Source organism: Gigantopelta aegis, chromosome 14 (genome assembly GCF_016097555.1).
Source record: "Gigantopelta aegis isolate Gae_Host chromosome 14, Gae_host_genome, whole genome shotgun sequence".
Taxonomy (NCBI): domain Eukaryota; kingdom Metazoa; phylum Mollusca; class Gastropoda; order Neomphalida; family Peltospiridae; genus Gigantopelta; species Gigantopelta aegis.
In genome coordinates, this window is record NC_054712.1 from 22,853,953 (window position 1) to 22,875,093 (window position 21,141).

Sequence of the window (21,141 nt, forward strand, 5' to 3'; positions counted from 1 at the left end):
TCTTTTGCCAACTGTTGAAATTTAATACGGTATGCTTGGACAATACATATTATAATTACTATCATATTATCATTAAAATAAGTTATCTATTTCAGTACAACAACAACAACAAAAAAATAATAATAACAATGCATGTACAGTAAAAACTCTCAAGACCGGACCCTCTGTAAACCTGAATTCCCTGTAAACCGGACGTTTTGAAAAGTCCCTTTTTAAAAACCAGTACAGAACTTAAAAAATTAACCTCTCTAAACTGGATCCCTCTAAATACTGGACATTTGTATTGGCCCCAAGGGTGTCCAGTTTAGAGGGGTTTCACTGTATCATTCAATTTAAAATAAAATTGCATGTACATGTATGTTGTTGGCAGGTGGAGTGTGGAGATTACATTTTATTTTGAGGAAGGAGAGTTTAATGTTTTCAATGCAACTGTACTGTAACAAACTCCACTGCAACAGCCATCATTATAACCTTATCACAAAGACCACATCATAATCATCACATTATCCTCAATGGAAGGACTTTTGGCTTATCATGCACAACAAGATTCTACAAGGATTTTGACCACTGCCGTCGCTGAACGTGCCACCTCTACCTGTGGTTACCTCAGAGCAATTATACCTGTCTACAGACCATGATCAAAGCAGAAGCAGCAGAGGTGCAAACTCCATGTTAAGATAATTCCACAAAAGCTGGGGGATCCCTGCTGTGGGATAAAATAACCAGTTGACTTGAATAGGAAATGTAAACTGCTTTCAAGGGGATCATAAGGGAAACAGTGATATGGGCTGGCTAAAGTATGCCCATGGGCATTTACATTCTTCTTCTTCTTTTCAACAGAGATTTTTTTTTTTTTTTTTTGTGTGCATACCTTAATACATCTGGTAAGCTACTGTTGAGTTAAAAATGGGTAGGCTGTTATATGTGCTGGGTAAAATATGCCAATGGGGATTTAGATTCTTCTTGTTTTCAACTGAGATTTTATTTTTTATGCATACCGTAATGCATCTGGTAAGAACCATTGAGTAAAAAAGACAATATGCATGTATGCTTTTAATATGGGCGGGTAAAGTATGCCAATGGGGATTTACATTCTTCTTCTTACTTTCAACGGAGATTTAAACAAAAAATGTATATGCATACCATAATACATCTGGTAAGCACCGTTGAGTTAAAAATGGAACATGTGACTATGCTGTCATAGGGGTTGGATAAAGTATGCCAATGGGGAATTACATTCTTATTGTAGTTTTCAACTCTTTTTTTGGGGGGGGAGGGGGGGGGGTGGTATGCATACCGTACTACATCTGGTAAGCACTGCTGAGTCAAAAATTGAACATGAATGTAGGGTAAATGTGACTATGCTGTTATATGGGCTGGGTAAAGTATGCCCATATGGATTTATATTGTTGCTTTCAACTGATTTTTTTTTCTTTCTGTATGCATACCGTAATACATCTGGTAAGCACCATTGAATAAAAAATGGAACACGTGCGTGTACGTGATTATGCTGTTAGTATACTATGCAATTCCAAGTATACTGGGAGTGGGACGTAGCCCAGTGGTAAAGCGGTCGCTTTATGCACGGTCGATCTAGGATTGATCCCCGTCGGTGGCCCCACTGGGCTATTTGTCGTTCCAACCAGTGCTCCATGACTGGTGTAACAAAGGCTGTGGTATATACTATCCTGTCTGTGGGATGATGCATATAAAAGATCCCTTGCTGCTAATCAAAAAGAGTTGCCTATAAAGTGGTGACAGCGGGTTTCTTCTCTCTATATCTGTGTGGTCCTTAACCATATGTCTGATGCCATATAACTGTAACTAAAATGTGTTGAGTGTGTTGTTAAATAAAACATTTCCTTTCTTTCTTCCAAGTATACCGAGAGGCATAAATAATGCAATGAGCATTTCACAGAATATTTCCTAATAGAAATGTCATATCAAATATATATATATTAAGCATGTGGACAAATGACATCAAGAAAAAGAAATGGAATAAAATAAGTTTGAAGCAAAAAACATAACTTAAGTGTTTATTGCAACAACACAGAATTGCATATTTAAAAAAAAAAGGTTGTACATGTGTCTCCCTTCAATATGCCATAAGTAATGCTGGAAAGAATGCTGTTTTATTGTTAAAAAAACTATAAAAAAACAAGTTTCAAACACAATTTTTTTCTTTTTTCTATTACAGTTGTTACCAATATGTCATTTGTCTGAATGCTTAATATATATATATATATATATGACATGACATTTTCAAAAAAAAAACCCAGTAAAATATAGCCATTGTGTTATTTATGCCTCTCAGTATACTTTCTGCAGCCCTGATAAAACAATTTTTTGGTAGGAGTAAACTTAGTGGCAGCAGCGGGTTTCTTGTGATATTTATTAGATCCCTCCCTAACTGCTACAGTTTAAAAATGTGCCGAGGTGCTATATTAAACAAACATTCTTTTTCCTATACATATGCAATAGCACAACCTGCAAGTTGTGACATATCAAAAGCAGACCAACTCCTATAGGTATTTCTTATGGTGCAGTGGGGGTGCTCTGCAAGTAATGGAGGACATCAAAGAGAGATCACAGACGACAAGCATTATCAACATCGCAGGTTACCCAAACAAAACATTTCTGCATCAAGGTGGATGTTGATTACAAAAAGAAAAATGGCAAAGCTTTCTCTGTTTTTGCATTACTTTCATATGCAGAATTGTTAAGGAGTTATTGTTAACCTGCAGTCAGGGTGCATGTTGTAATAAGATGTTGCTGGGAGTTACATGTGGTAAGTGAGATAGATCTCATTCAGAGGACAGGCTCACTGATTATTCCCATTCCAGACAGGAAGGAAATATTTTACTTAACGACACACTCATCACATTTTATTTACGGTTATATGGCATCAGACATATGGTTAAGGACCACACAGATATTGAGAGAGGAAACCTATTGTAGCCACTTCATGGGCTACTCTTTTTTTTATTAGCAGAAAGGGATCTTTTATATGCACCATCCCACAGACAGGATAGTACATAGCACAGCCTTTGTTATACCAGCTGTGGCTGGATCGAGAAATACCCCAATGGGTCCACCAATAGGGATCGATCCTAGACCGACCACACATCAAGCAAACGCTTTACTACTGTTGCTAGGAGTGACGTGTGGTAAGTGGGATAGATGTCATTTAGAGGACAGGCTTATTGATTCTTCCCATTCCACACAGTATCTTAAGACTGATAACTGAAGGCTGTGGTATGTGCTGTCCTGTTTGCAGGGGAGTTCATATAAAAAAACCCATATATATATATATATATATATATCTGTGTGTGTGTGTGTGTGTGTGTGTATGTGTGTGTGCGTGTGCATGTGTGTGCATGTGCATGTGCATGTGTGTGTATGTGTGTGTGTAAATTTTTCCACACCAAATTTCTATTGGAGAGTGCTGATAAAAAGACTGTGCTAATGAAAAAAAATATATAATATATTAAGTAGCTGTCTACATGTATGTACATAGGCAACAGATGATTGTTTTTATCAGATTTTTCCAACAGCTTTTTACAGGAGAATGCAAATAAAAAGATATTTGCTGCAAATAAAAAAAAGAATACACTATGTTGGTGCCTTTGTTCATATAGATAGGCAAGAGAGGATTACTTTGATTTGATTTTCCAGCAAAGGCTTCTATAGTGCATATAAAAGATATTTGCTGTTAATAAAAAAGAAAGTTGACTACTGCCCATGTACATATTGTAGGCAACAGAAGGTTTTTTTTAAATCTGATTTTCAGGAAAAGGCTTCTATAGAAAAGTGTGCCAAAATATATATGTACTAGTAGAAAAATGTGCCAATATATATGTACTAGTACAAAAATATGCCAATATATATGTACTAGTAGAAAAATGTGCCAATATATATGTACTAGTAGAAAAATGTGCCAATATATAAATGTACTAGTAGAAAAATGTGCCAATATATATGTACTAGTAGAAAAATGTGCCAATATAAATGTAGTGGTAGATAGATAAAGGAAGATTTAGTCATTTTATTTTCCAGACACTTTCTATAGAAAAATGCACATAAAAGTTATATGAGCTAATAAAAACATAGCTATTTATAACTCAACAGGAAACAAAGGAATTATCATTTTGTCAAAACAGGTTTCCGCAGGAAAGTGGATGTAAAAAGAGAAAAAAAGAAAAAAAAGAGTAAAAACTTTCCTGCTTATAAAATAGACTAGACTGTGGGAGCAGTAAGTGTTTTCTTTCATTCTGCAGATAACGTACATGTATTTCACTTAAACACCTACCGGGTGTATAGAAAAGTGCACAAAAAAGACATTTGCTGAATATATATATATATATATATGTGGCAGTGCTGGGGATGTTCTTGTATTCAAAATATATTGGAGGCGGGACATAGCCCAGTGGTAAAGTGCTCGCTTTAAGTGTGGTCAGTTTGGGATCGATCCCTGTTGGTGGGCCCAGTGGACTATTTCTCGTTCCAGCCAGTGCACCACCACTGGTGGTTGTATGTGCTATCCTGTCTGTGGGAAAGTGCATATAAAAGATTCCTTGCTGCATTAGAAAAAAAAATATAGCAGGTTTCCTCTGATGACTATATGTCAAAATTACCAAATGTTTGACATCCAATAGCTGCTGATTAATGAATCAATGTGCTCTAGTAGTGTCGTTAAACAAACCAAACTTCTTCTTCTTCAAAATGTATCAGACACCTACACAATGAGCATGTAGTAAAGTTACTAAATAATGAACTGGGGCGTCATGAAACGGGTCTCTCGTTTTTTGCCTCAGGCAATAACTAATATGACAGAATATCTCTACTCTGGCAACTGATATTACATTGAGATGTTTCCGCACAAATATATACGAGCTAATTTAACTGACAGCTGAGCCTTGTGCCACCATAGTCTCTGCCTCAGTCTGTGTATGACCTTTTTAATAATTGGACTGAAAATCTTAGCTGACTAATCAAGTGGATGGAGCATGTTAAATGATGAGCCTATCGGCAGTGTATTAGACAGTGTGTTCGAGTATCAGTCTACAATCTCAGTTTTTATGTCAAGAACGAATCGAGAAAAAAGTGCAGCTGAGTGTTAAGAGTGGTATTTATTGGATAATTATTTCTTACATTTAAAATCTTTCATCAGAAAATCTAACTCATTCTGTATCTAGACTAATTAGGTGTCACAGTTGCCCTACATTAGATGCCTAAGATACACCGTTTAAACAAAGTGTTGGGGGGGTGCTATATATTGCGGGCTTCTGAAAACTGTGAGAATAATTGTTTTGTACTTTTGCATAACCCATATTGTTTTTACACATTATATACTTAGGACATCATTTAAATGGTCATGACAGGTTATGCAAATTTAAATAGAGAATAATACATGAGTGGCCATTAGATACCATTTATCTCATGAGTTGTTTTAAGATATATCTAACAAGCAAAAGCGAGCTTGATATGTTTTTAAACAACGAGTTGTGAGATAATCTAACAGACACAAATATATTATTCTATTTCTTACATATCCTCAAAAACCAGGTTTTAACCAAATTTTAACATCTTTTTTTCTAAAAGTTTGCATCGAGCAAGGGCTGTACCACTGGGCTACATCCCACCCCTCATTTTAACAGGGTGACCAGACTGCGTATATTGTGGTAAAGTGCATATAAAAATCTTTTGTTGCTAATTAAAAAAAAATGTAGCTGGTTTCCTATGAAGACAATGATTCAAAAACACCAAATGTTTGGCATCCATTTGCTCTAATAAAACAAAATTTAACTTTTAAATTTCCATTTCATTTAGATCAATTTGAAATGTTTTTGTCATTTCATCATACTGACCAAATTTACACACTTGATGAGAAAGTTTAGCAAGATTTTACCAAATTAGGCTTCATCTGATATAGGAAGGAAATGTCTTATTTAATGATGCACTCAACACATTTTATTAGGGCTCTTCCAGAGCTGTATTTCTCATTCTAGCCAGTGCACCACAACCGGTATATCAAAGGTCATGGTACATGCTATCCTGTCTGTGGGATGGTGCATATAAAAGATCCCTTGCTACTAATGAAAAAATGTGGCAGATTTCCTCTCTAAGACTCTATGTCAGAATAACCGTATTGTTGTTGTTTTTGACAAAGGTGTCAAATTCACAAGAGATGAAATTAGCTACAGAAATAGACAAATCAGATTTCTTTCATCAGCTATTGTTATTTTTAATTAATTAATTCCAGCATATTCTGTCCTTTCTATAACCTGGCATTTTTGATACATAAACTGTCGTGCATTGATTAAAATCAGTGCTCGTGCAGAACTTGAATTTTTACTTTTACCAGATCATCAGATGCAGGGCTCACAATGGAAAAAAAATTGTCCTTTCTATAACCTGGTATATTTGATACATAAACTGTGGTGCATTGATTAAAATCAGTGCTCATGCAGAACTTGAAATTTTACTTTTACCAGATCATCAGATGCAGGGCTCACAATGGAAACATTTTTGGTTTAGTCAATTTTTAGATATCATACATGAAAGTTAACCATTTCCTTGAAAATTATCCCCAAAATTAAATGTTGTAGCCATTTTTAATAAAAGTTAGCAATTGGTTAATTTGGCCATGTACAGGGTGAGCCCTGCAGATGAATCCACCTTCATGTATGTAGAATGGACATATCATACACGTAGGATGCTTCAGCACTGTTATATTCATTAAAATAAGGTTCATTCTAGATGACGTATGGCAAAAAAAAAGTAAATGTTTATATAAAATTAAACAAAATGAGAAATTTTAATACTAATATTGGCGGAAACAATTATGTTAAAAATGTTAAAAGTCATTAAAAAGGATTATATCTCTAGTTCTTTAGCATTTATTTGTAGGCACTTTAAATATTTGTAACCATTTTTACTACTATGACAACCAAAATTAAGAAAATTTTTAAAAATATTATTTAAATTTCATCTACTAATACCGTAAGCAAAGTGTTTAAAAAAATAATTTATTATATTTGATAACGCATACATTCTAAACTATGTTTTCTTTACCACATGTTATATTTTAACACCATGAATTTTCAAATAAGAAATGCATGTTTAATGACACCGCAGGATGAAAACTACATCAGCTATTGGGTATCAAACAAAGGTAAATACATAATACATATAAGTGTTTTCAAATAACATGACATTTTAAAATTAAAACACCTCTTGTTTGGAATGTGGAAAAGCTCAACTAGTTGTTTTGTTATTATCCATTATAACTGAAAATTGATCAGATGTATTAGTTTTAAGTAATGCAATGATCAACTAGGAAATCCATAATCATGCAATTGTTGTAAAACATTTTCACCATAAAACTTCACCATAAAAATTTCATTCGTATAGCTTATAGATGAAATCCGTTGGGGTCTCGGATTGTGTACTGGGAACATTTTGTTTTCAAAATCTTGATTAGCAATATATATAGTTAGTTGAAAAATTGATTATCAATTACTGTTTAAAGGAACATACCCTAGTTTAAACCCATGAAAATTAACACTAAGTTTAGTTAATCTACAAACCTGTAACACATTTGGATAAAAGTTACAACTGAGTGAAACATGAGTCTACGATTTTGAAATGGTGAAATACCCTCTAAAAATAGACTAAAATTCAACTCCATAACTGTTACCTCTCAGACGCAAGTGTGTTTTTAAAAATATAAGAAATTAATTTTGTGATATTAAAAACACCAGGATGACCAAAAACACTTCGAATGTACGGACATTTGTAATCTAAACAATAAAATCTACCGGTAAGTAAAGTATGATTTAAGTTATCAAAACTAGTTATAATAGTCAAAAAATATGTGTTAGTGTTTAAAAACTAGGGTATGTCTCTTTAATGTTTTAAAATTGTGTAGCAATCTATGAAACATGTGTAATGAATCACGACGCAATACTGAAAAAAATGTTCCCTGGTCTACAGGTGAATGTTAAAAAACACAGACATTAGAATAAGCACTGAACGTTAAATTACCAACATTTTTAGGATCTACCCTGGTGAATGCCATTGTAGATACATATAGTCTTAATAATTAAAATCTTACCTACCGGTAAATCTATATATATTTTAACTGTATATAATCGAAATGGGATTGATTGGTGCCAACCAACTGTAACCAATGATCGAAGATGGCATTCTGACTGATTCCCAATACTTGTCCCAACAAGTTCACCTAGTACAATTCATCCCATGACTTATGACATGGGCTTTACTCTAATGGCCTAACCAGGCACTAATGATGTTGATTTTGGCTCCTCTGACCTACTGAACTACATATGAATATCTATAGATCTGCAAAATTTATTAATGGTTTTTTTTTTTGTGTTTTTTTTTTAAATCTAGATAAGATTAGATTTTTAGGTGGTCCAATTTAGACAAGTTAAGGCCACGGCTAACTGAGAATGAGTTAATGTCATCAAATCTGTTTGGAGTCAGCCAGTCTGCTTTGTTAAGACAGGTTTAATGAAGTGTGAACTGTACAGGAAGCGTGGCAATTGTGAAATGGTTTTGACGTCAGGCACCGCGTCCCGCAGACAAACATGTACTGGTGTGTAATTCTCACGGGCAAACAGTCAGTTGACTTTTCCTTTCAATAATTTTGTATGTATGTACTAATATATTAATTAGGAAATTATAAGACGTTGCAGCTACATTGAGGATGATAAAAAAACCTCACTGAATATGCAGACATGGATGTTCTAAACAATAAAATGTATATACAGTGAAACATGTCCAGGGCTACCTTTGGCACTCGCCAAGTTCACCAATTGCGAATTTTCAAAACAATGGCCGAATTTTATTTTCATTTGGCAAATAAAATTCATGTAATTCTTGTTAATTTATTACAAAATAATCAGGTTTTTGAAATTAGCTAGCCCTGAATTGTCTAAACCAGATCGAAAAGAAAAAAGACACCACAAGGGCACATCAGCTATTGGATGTTAAATATTTGGTAATTTTTTACATATAGAGGAAACCCGCTTCATTTTTTTTTTATTAGTAGCAAGGGATCTTTTATATGCACCATCTCACAGGAAGGATAGCACATACCACAGCATTTGATATACCAGTCGTGGTGCATTGGCTGGAACGAGAAATAGCCCAATGGGGATCGATCCGAAACTGACCGTGCAGTAGTCGAAAACCAGATCATGCTGGTGACCTAATATTTATCATATTTAGACAGGATCCGGTATTCAGAGGGTTGTGTTTTAGAATTTGGAAAATTTGGAACCATGAAACTTGGCAAGTTTTGACAGGATTTAGGTTTTGTTAATCAAAACAGACTTTAACTACACCACTGAGATACATCCCAATGTGTGTACCGTATCTTTCAACACAATATTCTTTGTCTTCATGCACTTTCATATAAAACCCATCGGTGGGCTTATTGGGCTACTTCTTGTTTCAGCCAGTCCACCACAAAGGTCATGATATGTGCTGTCCTATCTGTGGGGAAACTTGATACAAAAAAAATCCCTTGTTCTATGCTAATGGATAACTGTAGCTGTTTTCCTCTGCACCTTACATATCAGAATTATTAAATATTTGACATTCAATATAAAGCCAATAATTAATAAATCAATGTGTTTCAGTGGCGCTGTTAATCAAAACAGACTTTAACTACACCACTGAGCTACACTCCACTTCCAACATGTGTGTGTTGACCGTATCTTTCAACACAATATTCTTTGTCTTCACTTCCACCTAAACCGTTCAACACATCAAACAATCAGTTTGCATGACCACGACCACGACCATGATGACACATCCCCCAACTTGTATGATTTGTTGTACATAAATTATTCAGAGCTGTGCCACCAGTGGCTTAAATTACATGTATCTACCAGACCATGGTACTAAAATCATTAGCCTGTCTACTGACCTACAACTAATAGAAAACAATTGGCATACAAAATGGGCAGTTATTGCCAATGCAGAGCGATTCCGCCACACATCCCAACGATTCTGCCACACATTCCAATGGCAAACTGCGGGGAATAATTTAGCAGAAGTGCATGTAGCTAGTCCATTTGTATCTCTGTAACATGTCTAGAGCTGTCAGTCCTCAGATCCGCCAACTGATGATTATATATTGCTGTTAAACCGATGGGTTAAAAGGGAACTTGATGTATAGATAATAGGGACAGTCCTGAGTTTACAACCATTGTAAAATGTTTCCGACCAATAGAGCCTTTTCGATGACATAACATACAAATTAAATACATTTTTTTATTTAAAATATCAGTGTTTGTATTTACAAGGTGTTTGTTGTTGTCCTAATGCTTGTAGTAGCCCAAACCGGATTTTACCTTCCAATAATTTCGTAGGTACGAAAAAATATATATCACAAATTAAAGTAAAAACTGAATGCCACAAACATTAGTATATGACCGCAAACACATTCGATATACAGACACTGGTATTTTGAACACGAAAATGTATTTAGTATGAAATAGTAGTCGCCAACAAGGCTCTGTTATCGCAAACATCTTACAATGGCTGCACACTCAGGACAGTCCCTTTAAGTTGAAGATGTAGACTGGTAGTACAGTGGTTGGTGTGTTTTGTTGTTTTAATTTTTAGGAGTTCTTTTTTAATGTTTTTTTTAATAGATTTGTGTAAAACAAAAAGAAAACAAACTTCAAACCCTCAACTTACATGTCTACAACTACATGTATTCCCAATGAGAAATATTTTAGTCACCCACCAAGTACTAATTAAGTTTAATAACACCTACCTACTTCCCAGCCATGCATGTAAAACTTTGTTTTGTTTTGTTTAACGACACCATTGGAGCACATCGATTAAATAATCATCGGCTATTGGATGTCAAACATTTGGTAATTCTGACTCGTAGTCATCAGAGGAAACCTGCTACACTTTTCCTAATGCAGCATGGGATCTTTTATATGCACTTTCCTACAGACAGAAAAACACATACCACAGCCAGTTGTGGTGTACTGGTTAGAATGAGAGAAAAAACCAATCGGCTGAATGGATCCACCGAGGTGGTTCGATCCTGCAACACAAGCACCTAAAGCAAGCATTCAACCGACTGAGCTAAATCACACCTCTCATGTATGTAATTCATTTTATCATAAAATATCTTACATTTTCACTGCAATCAATGTATGTAGATAACTGGCAACATATTTTGTTAAATGTCACATAATAATACTACGAAGGAAGGAAGGAAATGTTTTATGTAACAACGCACTCAACACATTTTATTTACGGTTATATGACATCAGACATATGGTTAAGGACCATACAGATATTTCACTACTTCATGGGCTACTCTTTTCGATTAGCAGCAAGGGATCTTTCATATGCACCACCCCATAGACAGGACATCACATACCACGGCCTTTGATATACCAGTCGTGGTGCACTGGCTAGAGCGAGAATAACTCAATGGGCTCACTGATGGGGATCGATCCATATCTGAGGAGTGATATTGTCACTACTTCATGGGCTACTCTTTTCGATTAGCAGCAAGGGATCTTTTATATGCACCATCCCAAAGACAGGGTAGTACATACCATAGCCTTTTATATACCAGTCGTGGTGCACTGGCTGGAACGAGAAATAGCACAATGGGCCCACTGACGGGGATCGATCCCAGACTGACCGTGCATCGAGCGAGTGCTTTACCACTGAGCTACGTCCCGGCCCCATAATAATGCTAAGAAACCATTAGTATACTTCATTAGCATGTTCAGCAGGCCAAGTGCTTGGAAATAATTCGACTGGTACTATCATCTTCTTTTATACCTCATTCATCTAACACTAGGCATAAAAACCAGTCTAGCGAACAACCACCATCGCTCGTGCTTCTGAACATGCTTCAGTATTAAATACAACATTGAACAAAGTTAGGTAACTCTAGTTATAAATATTTTAAAAAAATAAAAAATACCCCCCGCCCCCTGTACACAATATACTTCAGCTCTAAAATTGAAGGAGGTTAGGCAACTATGGCAATATATTTGAAAAAGTCCAAGTTAATAATACTGTGCACAATCTCATTGCTTACACTATCGTCCAATTTGCTTCTGCATCAATATGCACTTATTGCTTCTTTGTGGCAATAGATTGGCTTTGATTCAACTCGGTGTCACGAATGCAGATTCATCCATTTTGTGCTCGCCTCCTATGACCTGAGTCAATCATGGCAGATTACTGGAGCCATTACATCAGAGCACAGACAAGACAGGTCAGAACAGATTCTTACATTTAGAGCCAATATCGCTATATTAATTTTACTTTACGTAAACAGGAAAAATATCACGGTCATGCCAACAAAAGTGGATATGTCAGTAAGCCATGAAGCGAGCTGGTGTGTGGAAATTGTTTAACCTTAGCTGGAGATTAAATTAAACCTGAAAGTCATAAATTCAATTTGAAATTGGTTTTTCTTTACAGTTTTGAAACCATTTACCTCTATCTTTCAAGTAAAACACAAAGGAAATGTATTGGCAGCAGTACTAATTTTCAATTCAGAATCACAACAAACAGGAACATTTTTAATATCTTTTTTCTCAATCTAGCAGATGTTCCAATATAACTATTGGAAATAAAGAAATATTTATTGCCATTACTGAACACCTCAGTACATTGTAAACTACAACTATTTGGTTTCTAATATATGGTTATTAGTATATCAACAATTGATCTAGATACATGTATAGTAAGAGAGAAAACCATCTACAGCAATCTTCTGAAACAAAGCTACCACAGTTAATATCTTAGCTGTTCTTAATGTCTACAATTATTCTTAATATCTTAGCTGTTCTCAATGTCTATAATTGTTTTTAATATCTTAGCTGTTTTTAATGTCTACAATTGTTCTTAATATATCTGCAGTTTTCTTAATGTCTGCCATTGTTGTTCTTAATATCTCCAACTGTTCCTATTGTACTCTAGTGGTGTAATTAAACAAAACAAACTTCAACTGTTCCTAATGTCTGCTACTGTTCTTAATATGCTAATGTCTGCAATGGTTCTTAACATCTACAGGTGTTCCTAATGTCTGCAACTGTTATTAATAGCTACACGTGTTTCTAATGTCTGCAACTGTTCTTAATATCTACAGGTGTTCCTAATGTCTGTAGTTGTTCTTAATGTCTACAAGTGTTCCTAATGTCAACAATTGTTCTTAATATCTATAGGTGTTCCTAATGTCGACAACTGTTCTTAATATCTACAGGTGTTCCTAATGTCGACAAATGTTCTTAATATCTGCTGTTGTTCCTAATGTTGACAATTGTTCTTAATATCTACAGGTGTTCCTAATGTCAGCAATTGTTCTAATATCTACATGTTTTCCTAATGTCGACAATTGTTCTTAATATCTGCTGTTGTTCCAAATGTCTGCATTTTTTCTTAATATCTGAAGTTGTTCCGTATGTGAGCTGCTTTAAATTGTGAGCATGTTCCATGTTTGGTCTTGACCTTTCATCAAATGCATCAAACATTATAATCACTGCTCCTTTCTGTTGTTGATGCCTTGATGCTAATCACATGTTGTAATCTGACCACAGTCTGTTAAAGTATACTAGTGTGGAAAACAACACACACACACACACACACACACACACACAAACCAGGTAGCATTAACTATAATTAAGTAGCATTGTTTCCATTTCTAAAATGTAACCAAAATAACCCTGCCTGCATAAAGGACCATCTGAGTCAAATGACTAACAATACGAAGCCAGGGTTACATACATGTATACATAGAGATATATTGTTTAACAACATCACTAGAGCACATTGATTTATTAATCATTGACTATTGGATATCAAACATTTTGTTATTTTTTACTTAGTCTCAGAGGAAACCCGCTACATTTTCCATTGGCAGTAAGGGATCTTTTATGTTCTTTCCAACAGACAGGACAGCACATACCAAGGCTTGAATAAGATGGATAAAACCCAATTAGAGATCAGGCGACAGCTCTACTGACTGAGCTAGATATTTATATTCATCCAATATATGTGTGTCAATTTTCATTTCTAAAATGCAACCAAAGTCATAAAAATTTGCATCAACTATTTATGGGTTATGAGTTACGAAATGTTGTTTTAGGTAACTTTTTTTTTTTTTTGTGTAACCCATCATGAACATGTACCACATAAATGATGTTTTAAATTTAATATGCAACTACTGGTAATAGTGGGTTAAACAAAATTAGCCTTGCTTGAGCTATACACAGAAATTTTTTTAATTTTCTCAATTTTCAGAGGCCTGCATCTGAAAAGGCGGGTCATAGCACGGTGGTAAAGTATGCACGAGTAAAACACATGCATTTGCGAGTAACGTTTGTTCACAGGTGACTATTTGTTAAAAAGTAGTAGCCAACTGGTGAGTACCAAATATTGGGTCTAGTAAGCATAAACAAGTTGAACTTCCCTATGAAATCATCAGTTATTACTAAAGCAACAAATTTGATCCAACCAGTGTATTTCCATACTCCATTTAACTGAACAGTACATAGATTTTCTCCTTCGCAGTAGGGTAATCAATCTTTCTTCCAAAAACGCTATATAGCAGACAATAAACAGTTAAGTAAATGTTCATAACTTCAGAGTTGTGTTTTATCTTGGTGAATTAAAAAGAGGGTCGTCTGGTCAGTTATTGCATTAAGTTTATTACTGAACTCTAATCATGCTCTAACCTGGGTATAATGCATAAACAAAACTTGGATCTATTTCTTTCTTTCTTAAGTGGTCAAAAACTCGGGGCATTGCTATACATTTATTTTATAAAATTATATATTAGTTAAAACTGGCGAGTGGACGAAGAGATTTGGCTAGTGAATATATGTCATTTACCAGCCAACAGCAAGTGAAATAAAACTCCTCTTTTTTTTAATTTGTTTTGTTTAATGACACCACTAGAGCACATTGATTTAGTAATCATCAGCTATTGGATGTCATACATTTGGTAATTTTCATATAGTATTAAAGAGGAAACCTGCTACATTTTTCCATTAGTAGTAAGGAATCTTTTATGTGCACCATCCCACAGACAGGATAGTATATACTACGGCTTTTGATATACCAGTCGTGGTGCACTGGCTGGAACGAGAAATAGCCCAATGGGCCCACCGATGGGGATCAATCCCAAACTGACCGCACATCAAGTGAGCGCTTTTACCACTGGGCTACATCCTGCCCAGTAAATAAAACTTCTGCATTGAGCCCTGATTGATACGCTGTCAATCTAAGATCGATACCCATCAGTGGGCCCATTGGACTATTTCTCGTTAAAGCATGTGCACCACGATTGATATATCAAATGCCATGGTATGTGCTATCATGTTTGTGGGATGGTCCATAAAAAAGATCCCTTGCTGCTAATGGAAAAATGTAGCGGGTTTCCTCTCTAATACTATACATAAAAATTACCAAAAGGTTTGACATGCAATAGCCGATGATTAATAAGTAATAAATCAATGTGATCTAATGGTGTTATTAAACAAAGCAAACTGTACTTTGAAAAGTTACAAACAGACTCCAAATCTTTGGCTTTATCATCCATTTGTGTAAGATTATTAACGATATTATTAAGCCATGTCAGGCCTTCAGATTTGACGGAAACAATTGTTTCTGGTACCGTGTCGGTATAATCACGGAACCAAAATTTCGTTTCCCATGATTATTATATCAATTTCGACTATTCAACAGAACCTAAAAACAGGTTCTGATGAGTTCCCGGCCATGATCACAAAGCACGGAACCGAAAAAGTGTTTCCCATGAAATTTTAAATCCTATGGCCTGCATGTATATGAAGCCCTTACCTGTTTTCTATTTTGCTGTCATACAATTTAATCAAAATTACACCCACATTCAGATTGGAAACACTACAAAGAAAAAATGCTAGTATTTGGATGAAGGGTCATCTGTGGTCATATTAATACCATAGAGCCAAAGTTATAACTGGCTATATGTAGTCATGGACATATGTTTTCAGTTTTCCATTCGAATAAAGCAACCAAAATCAAATTCATGTTCTGATCAAAGCCACAAACAAAATGTAAATCTCCCACCACCCATTTGTGGTCACTGTATTAACAACACTCAGCACAAGCAAAATACAAGGGCAGATCTATGATTTCTGATAGGAGGAGATGACCATTCTAAACAGGGACCTTTTGAAACCCTGAAATTTGCCAGTCCAGTGGAAGTTTATTTTACCCTGACAATTTATATTGTTTATGTGCAAGATATTATAAAATTTCTTAGATGAATTTATGAAGCTTGTTTTTGTTTTTTTAAATGTCACAGTTTTTTAAATGCATATAGTTACCGTATATCTTCGCCTATAAGTCGAATTTTTTTCACCCAAAAATTATTTTATAACTTGGGGGGGTCGACTTTACCGTTTTGGGGATTATTTTACAAGTTTTATTGTTGAAGTATGCCCTGTATTATACTCAAATATGTTAATTTGACACATTTATTTTTTTATAACCTTTTTTGGGGGGCATTTTAACAGTTTTGGTTATTTGAAAAGGGTGCGATCTCACTCACATGCCAAGACAACAGTCCACTTAGTTAAAATAACAGTCGTCACTAATAGCAAAAATGTAAACAATACTAACTACCTGTTGCTTGGGTTTATTTTGAAATCTGGTCACTGGCATTAATGGTTGTTCAAACAATGTTTTGTCGTTGATTAACTTCATGAATATTACTGAGCTTTCCCTTAAAATAGACTGATCTCTGCAATTCACTAGAGCAATAGGGACACATATCATTTGGTACAAAAACCAGTGTATTTTCCAGAGTTATCCTCCTTACATGTATTAATATGGCGGCAAAACATGTGATTAACTGATGATACATGTACTTTCAGTTTTATCGTAGTGATCTGTTGTCAGTGTTTATAAATAAAGTTGTTGTCTTTGCACAAAACCATGCTGTACAGTGCCATACAGTAACAGTCAAACAGCTTTCACTCTCTACTAAGGGAATATTTCATTTTGATGCTATGTAAGTTTGGAATATTACGATGTACACAACGTGACAACATGAAAAACGAAGTTTGTAAAATAATTTTCTTTTGTTCAGATATTGTACATTATACTTCAATATTTATACGTTGTTTTTCATGGGTCGACTTTTAAACGGGTCAATAAAAAAATAAGTTTTTAGGGCTTGAAATTAGGGACTCGACTTATAGCTGAGATCGACTTACAGGCAAAGATATACGGTACACACATGTGTGTTTGTCAAAAACAGATTCTGTAAATTTGACCCTCTGTGCTACAAAGAAAATGAACTACATGTAGGCCTAGGAGTTGAGTGGTGAGTAGTTGTGACATATATACATGGTCTACACCACTGTGATCTACGATGGGGATGATGCATATTTGTGTTAATAAGTAAAATATTTTGTAATTTCAAAATGTGTGATAAAAAAAAGGAACTATATAGTTATTCCCATCAAGGAACATCATTTTCTTACTGTGGTATGTACTACAACTTATTTTATTTCTGAGCTGATTTTTTTTCTAAATTGCACACAAAAATAGTGGGTTTTCTGTTATTTCCAAAACACTTTTCTGCTTACGGTCAATTAAACTGAAATTATTTACAAAAAAACAATGTTCCCAGAGGATGGGAAGGACTAGAGTCATCTTGTGTGTGTGTGTCTGTGTGTGTGTCTGTGTCTGTGTGTGTGTGTGTGTGTGTGTCTGTCTGTGTGTCTGTGTGTGTGTGTGTGTGTGTGTGATTGGGATTGGGAACTCTATTAACGTGCCCATATCCAATGAAGGTTCAGGCACGCCAACCCCGGATCCAGTCTCAGTGTGTGTGAGGAGAACCAGACCTCTTACTCCCCTTATATCCACCCTTACTTGTGGCTAGCCGGGGATCATGCCTGTTTTGTGTTTTCTCTCCTAATATGATACAGATCAGACCACAGGTGAGGTCACTTTGCTGGGGTCCAACAATGACCATTTCTTAAGCAAACAATGGAAATGGCTTCAGCAGAAAGTAGCTTTTGAGTGAACAGAGAAAATAAACTCTGTCTGGGAACAGCTGCCTGCAGGAAGCGGTAACCGCTTGTAAAAGATATCTGGATAATTCCCCCCTCGATGTTTTACATCTGTTACACAAAGATGTGGTTTTGTGTGTGTGTGTGTGTGTGTGTGTGTGTGTGTGTGTGTGTGTGTGTGTGCAATTCCTTTTGGTGGCCTTTTAACATGAATAGAAGAAGTTTGTTTTGTTTAACGACACCACTAGAGCACATTCATTTATTAAACATTGGCTATTGGATGTCAAACATTTGGCCATTTTGACGTCTAGTCTTAGAAAGAAAACCCACTTAATTTTTTTCATTAGTAGCAAGGGATCTTTTATATGCAGCATCCCATAGACAGGATAACACATACCATGGCCTTTGGCTGGAATGAGAAATAGCCCAATGGGTTACCGACTGATCTACTCAAACACTTTTTGAAACCCTCTACCATCTCATTAAAGCATATATATTGAAAAATGCTGATTTTGGCAAACATATTTTTATCAATATCTTTTTTTATAGGGTGGGGGTAGGGGGCATCAAAAAGCATATGCTGGCATTAGCTCTATCAGTACAGTTTGTGTGCTCATGAAAATGTTGAAAGTGGTCAAAATACTAAAACGTATCAGTGTTTCCATGTAGCGCCATGTAAACAAACATTCCCATTTCATTTCAGCTTATTTTCGTGGTTATATCCAATTAATGTTCAAGCATGCCCTCTCATACACCTCAGCTATCTGGGCTATCTGTCAGGACAGTGGGTTAGGTGTTAGCTATTAGTGAGAGAGAAGAGGGTGTAGTGATCTTACAACTACCCACTGAGTCGGTAAAACTCGCTCTGGGTGGGAGCAGGTACTTGGCTGCGAAAGCTGTACCTACCAGCGTGTAGTCTGATGGGATAACTCTTGACACCACCAAGGCTGGTAAACATTCCCATCCTGTCTTCAACATTATTACCTTGGTGGATCCATTCAGCTGATTCGGGGTTTTCTCGTTCCAACCAGTGCACCACAACTGGACAAAGGCCGTGGTATGTATTTTCCTGTCTGTGGGAAAGTGCATATAAAAGATCCCTTGCTGCATTAGAAAAAATGTAGCGGGTTTCCTCTGATGACTATGAGTCAGAATTACCAAATGTTTGACATCCATTAGCCGATGATTAATTAATCGATGTGCTCCAGTGGTGTCATTAAACAAAACAAACTTCTTTTTTTCAACATTATTATACATGCTCAGTTCTGCCTATGATTTTGTGGGCCTTATTGTTTTAATTCAATTATCCTGTAACATTAATGCATCCTATTTGTAAAGCCCTGCGTTACTCCCAGTGCACTGCTAGTTGCTGTATAACCATCAAAGAAAAAACTGTATTAACCAGGGACCTTGATTGGATTGTCCCAAGAATACCATAATTTGTTGCCACTGCAAACAACTGCACTGATAACCGGCCTTGGACACTGGGTCACAGTGTTGAACAATAGATACATTATGACAGTAATTAAATTGACTACAGTCCGACCTCCACATACAGACCTCGCAAAGAATCCACAAAAACAGCATTAGCGGTGAAGTGGTTAAGCCATTAGATTTGAGGCTGGTATAGGTACTGAGTTCAAATCCCAATACCAACTTGCACCCAGAGTAAGTATTACAGCTCAATGGGTAGGTGTAAGGCCACTACACTGATTTCTCCCTCTCACTGACCACTAACAACTGACCATTAACCCAATGTCCTGTCTGTGTCTGTGTGTGTGTGTGTGTGTGTATTTGTGTGTGTGTTTGTCTGTCTGTCTGTCTGTTTGTGTGTGTATGCATGTGCGTGAGTATGTGCGTGTGTGCATGTGTACATGCAAGCACGTTTGTGTATAGTGTGTGTGTGTGTATGTATGTGTGTGTGTGTGTGTGTGTGTGTGTCCAGGACAATGTGCTTGAACCTTACTTAGATATACATGAAAACACTTAAATTAAGTTACAGATTAAAATGATATGCAAACAAAGATCAACAACAAAGATAAGCCTAGGCCTAGCATTATCAGCTTTTTAAATCTGGTACTAGTAGATACTGAGTCTATATATATATATAAGACAAATAAGACAAAATAGTGAGAAAATCGACTACTCTTTTCACAAAGGTTATTCTTAATAACTAAGCAGCAAGGGATCTTTTATATACACGTTTCCATTGGCAGAAAAGTACATACCATGATCTTTGATAAACCAGCTGTGGGGCAGTAGTTAGGGGGAAAAAAACACCATATGATGTGGGAAGTGGGTTTGATCCTATTACTCAAGCACTTTATGCATGCATGCATTCTACCATCTGGTAGGGATTGGGGTAAATTAAAAAAAAAAAAAAAAAGTCTTATCAAGTGTATAAATCAACCCTATGACCCATCACATCTCTTTGATCTACCAGAGCTACATCCCACCCTTTAAATATGTATCCTGATCTTTTTCTTTTTTTTTAGACAAGATTCCTATTATTACAGCACTGACTGTATTTAACCAGAAAAATCTTTCAGTTGAGGTTGATGCAGATGCATAATGAGTCCTCTAGAAAACACAATCATAAGATCTGATTATGAATTATCCTAAAACAAATTTGATTTTGTTTCTAATAAATTACGCTGAATGTTAATGACATTGTAGCAGACTCCCTGCCGAGTTTGCCCATCCCAAATAATCTTTGTTCGGAGCAGAGAACCACTCACGAATCCTGCACACTATCGACTGGTGCAATGTAGTGGAAATATTTAAAAGTCAGCCATTGTAAAAATTAATTGTTCTCGGGTCAGAAAGTCAGCGTGTGTGACACTCGCTAGCTGAGATCCTGGTGGGCAGGAGGAGGACGAGGGAGAAGACAGGATAAACCAGTCGATAACTCCGTCACACCGAGGTGAACGGTGTGTATTGTTTCCCAGTTGCAGCATCAATGTTGCATTCCATGTATGACCTTATGATGGGGTTTGTGTTGCCTTTGTGGAGGGAGAAGACACACTAATACAGCCGAGGGAGAAGACATGATAACACA

General features: G+C 35.9%; 1 protein-coding gene across 1 annotated transcript in view; it reads right to left on the reverse strand.

Moving 5' to 3' along the window:
- Nucleotides 1-21,141, reverse strand: part of LOC121389015 — a 210,918-nt gene that overhangs the window by 116,081 nt on the left and 73,696 nt on the right. The gene's annotated exons all lie outside the window — the stretch shown is intronic.